Here is a 9,143-nt window from a genome sequence, read left to right as displayed (position 1 = left end):
TGGAGGCCAGAGGTGTCCCAGATTCTGTGGAATTGGAAGTAAAACCGGTTGTGAGTCTCCACTGTGGCTTCTGGGGACTGAAGCTGGGTCCAATGTGAAAGCAGTCAGTGCCCTTAACGACAGCCATGTCTTTGGCCCCCACCCCTCCTCCTGAGCCCAAGATCAGAGTGATTGTTTTCTATTTCCTCTTCACTGGCTAGTCCGGAATGGTTTCAGCATCTGTGGCTCGGGCACGTCTTCCTTGCACCCCTGGTCCTATTTCCTCTCCATCCTGAGATTTGGGGGCCAGTTGTAGTGGCGCACACCTTTAGTCCCAGCCTTCGGGAGGCAGAGGCAGGTGGATCTCTGTGAGTCCAAGGGCAGCCTGGTCTACGTAGTAAGTTCCAGGACAGCCAGAGCTACATAGTGAGACCATGTCTGTGGCCGGGGGTTGGGGGGGGGGGCTGGTGCTTTGGGTCAAACTCATCTGTGGCCCTAAAATCACATTGGCTTCTATCGAGTCTGGAGAAGAAAAGGAAATTGGTTGCCACTATGTGAAAAATGAGGCAGTTTCACATTTAAAATTCCAATGTCTTATTCTCTTGAGAAACTAGCTGTTTGGTAATAGTCTATCTATGCTCAGGTATAGATAGGCATGAGCTACAGAGAGAGCAGCTATTTTCCTTAGATGGCCCATATTCTGCATATGTGGCACTATTAGAGACATTCGACTTCTTGTACCAGCTTCCATGGCTATTGTAACTGTGAACTTCCAATTCATTTTATACACATGTACTAATTACATTATTATATTAATATTTTACTTACTAATGCCGTGCTCTAATTCCGTCACTGCTCTCAGGCTGTTAAAAAAAAAAACCCACCCGAGTATTTCTTGTTATTAATCTGGAGCAGCACCTATTGAAGATTCTCGTGCTTTGCTCAGTACCTGACAAGCTGGCTATCCTCACAGCCAAAGTTACTTAAAACACGCATATATGATGGTGTGAAAATGCTGAACATTTGCTCAGGATCCTGCACAGGGCAGTCCTGCAATGTGTTACTTTGTAGTGATTGTTAACAGTCTAGTTACAGGGGCTTGAGAGAAGGCTCAGCTGTTAAGAACACAGGCTTCCTTTTCAGAGGGCCCAGGTTTGATTCACAGGACCCACATGGTGGCTCTAATCCCCAGGGATCTAGCGCCCTCTTCTGGCCTCCACAGTCACAGTGGCCCAATTGTGCATGGCTAGATACACATGCTGGCAAAACACTCATACACATTGGGTTAATGTGTATGTGCAGAAGTGGGGCTAAGGGGGTGAGGGAAGTTTAGTCTCATGCTCTGTACTTTGTAGCAACTTCCAGTGGGAAGTCTAATATACTCTAAATTCTGAGAATCATGGATCTCTAGGGGTAAAGCTAAACATTGCTTTATTACTTTATTAATTATTAATAATATTAATTAACTAGCTCTTAAAAAGTTGTTGTTTAACTAAACTTTTGTGAACTATGCCATAATTTAAATATGCCTTGGCTTGCAAAGATGATATATCCTTCCATAAAGAGTCTCTCTCCTTTTTTTTCTTTTAAAGATTTATTTATTTCATGTATGTGAGTACACTGTTGCTCTCTTCAGGTACCAGAAGAGGGCATCAGATCCCATTACAGATGGTTGTGAGCCACCACGTGGTTGCTGAGGACTGAACGGCAGGGCTCTTCACCACTGAGCCATCTCTCCAGTCAGAGAGTCTCTTAAGAATGTAACAAGGAAGCTCAGCCTGGCGTGCTCACACCTTTAATCCCAGCCCTCGGGAGGCAGGTGTAGGTGGGTTATTGTGAGTTCAAGGCCAGTCTGGTTTACAGAGTGAGTTCCAGAACAGCCAGGGCTATACAGTGAAACCCTCAAAGTAAAACCCTCTCAAAGTAAAAGAAAATGTAACTGCTGTCTAGTTTCTTTGTTTAAAGTGTGTGTGGTGATGGTAATGTGCCACCGACTAACAGCAACAGAGCATCACTCAGGATAACAGAAAAGCCCAGAGAAATCTTTCAGCTCCATCTTAGAGAAGCTTTTAAGGGTTTTCTCGGAGGGTATAGGGCGACAAAGCACTAATGTCCTTTTGAAAAATCACCATGTAGTAGATACTAGACTGGATGGCAGAGGGGTGCCCTGTGTGGATGGTTGGTAACAAATGTGAACCTCCAGCAAATTTCTAGTCTATTCCAGAAATGGCAGGGCAGGAAGCAACAAATTCAAGCATAGGCCTGGTTGTGGTGGTGCATGTCTTTAATCCCAGCACTTGGGAGGAAGAGGCAGAATCTGTCTGAGTTCCAGACCAGCTAGCACTATGTAGTGAGACCCTCTCAAACACAACTGAGAATATGGCAGTAGCAGACACACCAGTGCGAAAATGAATATAACAATTCTTCATGGCTGACATCCTCATCTCTCCTCCTGGCTGATTCTAGCCACAGCCACATCATAATGGAGGCCTGGAGGTGCCACTTGCTTGGTTTATATTAATAGTGATCTAGTGAAAGTTACTGAGAACAAATCTCCCAGCATTCTCAAATGTGTCTACATAAGAACCGAGGTGTTAGATCATGGGTTTGGGTTTTTTTTTTCCCCCTAGTTTACTAACTCTGTAATGTCAGGCAGAATAAAATACCTAGCTACACTGAAGACACGTTACATCTATCACTTCCTTCTGTTCTAACACAATAACTGTCGAAAAAATTACTTTAATTCAAAAAAAAAAAAAAAAAANAAAAGGTATTTCATTCAGGACTCATTTATTACCCAGTAACTTTTCCATGTCTGTTTGCAAAACAACCAGAAGACATATTTTACAACCACTGTGCAACTTACAGAAACTTCTGAGCCAACTGACATTACTGTTTTCAAACAAAAGATGACTTCCTTTTAAAAAATAATCTGTTGTCTTCCCTTGTAAAGTGTTCAGTGATTGTCTAATTAGCTGTCAGAACATTCTATGTACAGCCAAACATAAACACAACCCCATGTGTTATTCCTAATGAGGAAAACACAAACGTGGTAAGATACCTTGGGTAGGTGGCTTTGAGGAAGAGCTGAAGTCACAGATGGCCAATCTTGGAACACAGACTGCACACGGAACCTACAGTAATAGTTTAGATGTGCGCTGTGCTTTTCTCTGTAAACCCTTGTACTTGAAGGCTAATCCATCAGCACAACGCGGCAGGCGTGAGTCAGTATCCTCCGGAGAACCAGAAACAATGGGACATATTATGTAAATTCTACGGACTTCTTTTCTATTTTAAGGAACTGACTCATGCAGCTGGAGGGGTCGGGAAGTCTGAAGTCTACTGCAAGCAGGGTAGCCTAGCAGAACAATATTGCTGTCTTAAGTCAGGTATTTACAGAGGAGACTAGTAGTCTAGAAACCCAGGAATGCTGCAGACAACACAGAATTCTGTCTATGTAGAGAAAGAAGCCTTCACCTTTGTTCTAAGGCTATCAACCATTCTTAAGGTCACTCCCTACATTACAGAGGTCATTTTATAAATGCTAATCACATCCAGAAGGGACCTCAGTAGCTGCTTCTAATGTTTGAAGAAAGTAGACACTATAGCCTAGCCAAGTTGATGCATTAGAAGAGATGTTAAATTGTTACATGTAGATTGTATCCTGAAAATGTTCATTTACAGGAATTATAGATAAAGTGACCAGACAAGCACAGTTACTGACTTGTGCAAGGGTTAGTGAGTGTCCCACAACACTTGCCCTGCTATAAGCCTGAGGGCCTTGTACTGAGCTTCAGAGATTCTCTTTAGCAGTTTGCTCTCTTTAGAGTTTCCTTAGCAGTTCATAGCTGACTAGGTTGCTTTGCTTACATTAGATCTCTGAAAGGTGATTTCTGTTCCTTCTTGCGTCATCAGAGTGCCTAACAAGTGGACTGATCTGGGCTTGCATGTTAGTGACTTGGAGTTTCTCAAGTTCCCCATGGGAGAAAAATCCTGAGAGCAAAACCAAACCAAACAATCACGCTGTCCACCCGCAATGTAGTGCTGGCCGGGAGATGAGCAGTGTTTATGTTTTAAAGTGTTCTTGATGGGCCCAGAGAGACAGATGTTTCCAGCACCTATACTGAGCAGTTCATGACTACCCGTAACTCCACTTGGAAGATCTGACACTCTCATTTGGTCTGCACGAGCTTCTACACGCATAGGGTGAACATAGAGCCATACACAAACACATAAAAAGGAAACTATCCTACAGCTGGACAGGTGGCTCAGTGGTTGAGAGGTCTCACTGATCTTGCAGTGGACCCAAGTTAGGTTCTTAGCACCCACCTGACAGCTCACGACCCCCTATAACTCCAGTTCCAGGGGATCCAACGTCCTCTTCTGACTCTGATGTGCCACATTCCTGTCCACATATATTCATAATTAAGTAAAAATCTTTAAAACATACCTGCAAAATTTGGCACCCACTGTACCATTTGGATCTTGAATGTTCAAAGTCCCAGTGCTGAAGGCTGTTTTGTGACTTGTGATGCTCTCGGGAGGTGGTGGAGCCTTTAGGTGAGGCCTGGTGGTAATAAGTTAGGCCATTGGCTGCACGCCTGGAAAGGAATGTTGGGATACCAGGCTTCCTTTTTTCTTTCCCTCCCAGCAACCACGAGATGAGCAGCACTTTGCTGGGTGTTTCCTGCCATGATGAACTGCTGTGTCAGACTCTAAAGCCACAGGCCAAACATTGTGGTTCACAACACAGGAAACCGTGAGCCAAAGTCTCTTTCCTCCTAGAAGTGGAGCATCTCAGGGACTTTCAGAATGCTAATAATCATGCTTCGTCAATAAGTCCCTGCTCTTTCCCTTGAAGCTGGGTTTTATAACCCTATGGGGGAGATGTGGAATTTCTGCCCCCATGCATTAAAGAAGGGCAGTGGCCTACAAAATAACGTGTTTATTTTGGGAGCCCACTCGACAACCTGGGAGGAAACTCAAGCTGCCTAACGGAAAGACTGATAGCTATCTGGGTTAAATTAAGGTTCTTTCTCTGAAGAGGGGCCTAATAAAACAGGGTGATCTGCTCTCACAGAGCACTACTCACAGGACAGATGGGTGAGCATGACAATCATTTTGAGTAGGTTTTGGAGTTACTGCTTGTAGTGGTTTGAATAGGTTTGACCCCCATAGACTCATGGGTTTGAATGGTTGGCCCACAGTGAATAACACTATTAGGAGGTGTGGCCTTGCTGAAATAGGTGTGGCCTTGTTGGAGTGAGGGTGTCACTGTGTAGGTGGCCTTGGAGGGCTCCTGTGCCCAAGCTTTGCCCAGTGTGCAAGAGACCCTCCTCCTGGCTGCCTTCAGATCAAGATGTAGAACTCTTCTAGTGAGATGTCTGTCTGAATATTGCCATACTTCCCACCATGATGAAAATGAACTGAACCCCTGAGACTATAAACCAGCCCCAATTAAATGTTTTCTTTTATAAGAGTTGCCTTGAAGTACAACCAATTTGAGTTTATCCTTGACTAGCTTAAAAATAAATGAGGCTCAGACTACTGTTATTTCATTTGGCTTTGACAATTACTAGGGAGGGGGTAACCCCTAATCCACTCTTCTAACTGCTGGCCTGGCTGCCTCCCCAGCACTGTACCCCAGATAACTTGCTGTTTCTCCTGGCTACGTGCTCACGGTCTGTCTCCCCTCATGGCGGCTTCCTCCTCTCCTCTCATTCTTCCTCCTCCTTTTGGTCTCTCCTCACTCCTCTGGCTTCTCTATTCCCAGCCAGGTAACTCAAAACCCACCTACCTTCAAATCCCTCCAGTAATTGGCTATAGCCAACTTTACTTAACCAATAATTTTAGATCAAGGAACAAGGTTTGCACAACAAAATCTTGTAAATGTGAGAATTCATTTATTAGCCTTTGGGTACAGAATGTAGCATTACAATCCATAGTGACAGACACAGCCATGGAAACCCTAACTAAGATGCTGCTGCAACAGAAACTTGGCTGTAGGGGGTTTGGCTAGGGATTCAAGTCACTGTTTATAAGCTCACATTGGGCAGGGAAAGGCAGGAAAAGCCCTTCAGTCTGGGCTGTAGCCATCCTGGAGATGCTCAAGCCAGGAAGAAAGAAAGGGACCAGAATGCAGTGCGGCCAGAAGAGATCTCAGATGTGGAATGGCAAAGAAAGGGGTTCATGATTTAGATCAGACACGACCTGGGATCCTGGGTCGAAACACCGGCTGGGTGGTAGATGCGACGACTGGTGCACACTTGTAACCAGCACCCAAGGGGCTGAGGAGAGATTCCAAGTTCTAGGTCAGCCTGGGCTACAGATCTTCTATGAAGATCTAGATTTGAGATTCATGTTGGTGAGATGTCTAATGTCTGGAGTGACTCAGGAGGCAGTTGCAGAAAGATCAGTTGACCCCAGAAATTCAAAATCTGCCTGAAGAACAAAGGTAGACCCTATCAAAAGAGCAGAGGGCCCAAGGAAGAGGGGGAACAGGCGAAATTCCCTCTGTTTCACAAGCTAGTAAGTATTCCAAGGGTTGAGCTTATACAAATGAACCCTGGAAACTCAATTTAACATTGATGCTTAGGTTTGTTTTCCTGCAAAGGAAAATGAGTAGTTTTAAAAAGCAAATTGGAAAAAGGATGCACAGGACATTTGAGGGTCTTAACTGAAGAGATTACCTTCCAGGCATCTCTGATCAATGACTGAGCATCAGTGATCAATGAATGAGCGTCAGTGATGATACCTGCTGCCTGTCCATGACCCTTACATTGAACTTGCTTTGTCATTCCCTTACTTAAGGCTTCTTGTTTTAAGAACTAGAATACAGCTAAATTGTTATCATGGCACGCACTGTCACCTTTGCCTCCTCTCCAAGGTCATTTCCCATCACTTTTCTTCCTGGGCTGTCAGACATGGTAACCATCTATAGGGTATGGGAAAGGCCAGACTTGGGCTGAGGAGACTGCTCAGTTAAAGCACTGGCAAGCACAGGGGCCTGAGCTGGATGCCAAGTAACCTTAAAAAACCAAACCAAACCAAACCAAACCAAACCACCAGAAAAAAAAAAAACCCAAAAACCAAACCCAGCCAAACAAACAAAAACAGAAACAAAAAAATAAAAACCCAAACAACCCAAAAATCCTGGATGTGGTGGTGGTGTGGTTGCAAGCCCAGTGAGGGGCTGTACAGGCCAGTCAGTTCACAGCAAGTGAGGCTCTGCCTCTATAAACAAAAGGTTAAGGACAAAAGGTGGGGTGGGGAAAGGTGACCTCTGTCTGTACCAGCATACATTTACGCACGCACGCGTGCACACACACACACACACACACACACACACACACACACACACTCACTCTCTTTCTCCCAGGTCAGAGGGGTGGCTTGTTTGTGCTGACCAGAGGGTATTTTCCATTTACTTTTTCTTGACAGCTTTGGTTTACTCTTTTAGGCTTCAGTTTGCCCTTCTCAAAGATCCCTAGCCATATCTGTCTCCTTAGTCCTTTTCTTCTATTAACTTTATTAACCATAATTGTGTGCTTTGATTTGGGCTGTTTAAAGGTTGCCTCTGAGCAGAGAGTGAAAGCAATCCGTGCAGTCTCTGAAGCTGGGGCAAAGGAAAAGAATAGAGCGCAGAAAAGGGGAACTCAAGATGTAAAGAAAGCCATCTTTACATCTTTACCACAGAGCGGGAAGGAAGGTCTTAACTCAACCATGGGTCCCGGTGCTATGACCATACAACAAGGAGTATTTCCTTCAAGAAAGGCCTGGAAGCTAGGCAGGTCTCAAACTTGGAAGGTGAGGCAGGCGGATCTCTGAGTTCAAGGCCAGCCTGGTCTGGAGTGAGATTCTGAACAGCCAGGGCTACACTGAGAAACCCTGACTTGAAACAGACCTCCCCACCTCCCCAGCCTCAGGACCTGCACGTATTGCTGCCCTTCCAGCTGGGAATGCAAAATGGAAACAAGCCACACTAGGAATGTTGACACTTTCTCAACAAGTCAAACATCAGGCCAGGAGGCTGGAGTCACATTTTGATGTTAGGGGACTTGCCTAGCATACACAAAGTCCCGGGTTATAGCCTCAAACAGTAACAGAGACAAACAAATTTCTACTCTCATACTTACGTAAGGAAAATAAAATCCGTCACGCTCAGAACCTAACAGTATATGGTGGAGCACATACAGATTCTATCTGGTTATAAAGTCACAAGACTGTTCTTGCACAGATGAACCCTGATGGGACACCGGAGTGGTGTGTGGATGGTGGAACAGGCATGGCGAATGACTGGTAATGGGACAGGATTTCCTTCTGGAGTGTTGAAATATAGACAATCCACCCATGGTTGTGCAGTTCTGAACATGTTACGAGGTCAGAGGATTGTGCACTGTAATGGGTGCACTTTATTGAGGGAGTTCCATTTCAGTGAAACTGCCTAGAAGCACAGCTGACTCCCGTGTTCTGCAGTGTCAGTCAGTGAGTAGCGCCTCAGGCCTCACATCTATCAGCCTATGCACACCTGTCTACTCAGAACACACTGCTTTTGAGTTTAGAATCGCCTTCCAGCTCCAATCTTCTCAACAGGATAAGGCAGTTTTTGCTCACAGGTCCTTATTAAAAAATCTGCCTAATTTGGGGAGATAACAAAACAGTTAAAGTTAGTAACAAAATTTTAACAGGGGAGGAGAGTCACAAATGCCTGTGAACTTGTATAAGCTCAACCACACACCAGGAAATGGGTATAAAACAGTGCTTTTTAGAATACATACTCCTTGGTAATCAGTAGTTTCTTTCTTAAAAAAGCCATTCTTTGATTTCAACTGGCAAAACCCACTTCGAACTGGCGAACTTGAAACTTGTAATTAACATGTAGGACTAAGCAGATACCCATCAGCCACAGCTCCTGAGAGGCTTGAAGCTCAGATACTGTGGGTTCGGCTTCTGTGATCTTTCTACACTTGAAGACAACAGACTTCTCAGGCCTCTTTTTAGCAATTCAACCCCCCTCGGCCCCTGCCCAGTCAGATATTCATTTAACTGGCTCTTCCTGCCCGGAAACCAGTCCAATTTATTTTCTATGTCAATGCCAGACGTTCTTTTTTGAAGTTTCATTCTTCAATACCTCTATTCTTCTGTCTGTGGTGGCAAAGTCTCTG

The sequence above is a fragment of the Mus caroli genome, chromosome 3 (assembly GCF_900094665.2).
Source record: "Mus caroli chromosome 3, CAROLI_EIJ_v1.1, whole genome shotgun sequence".
Taxonomy (NCBI): Eukaryota; Metazoa; Chordata; class Mammalia; order Rodentia; family Muridae; genus Mus; species Mus caroli.
Note: the sequence above shows the minus strand (reverse complement) of the source record.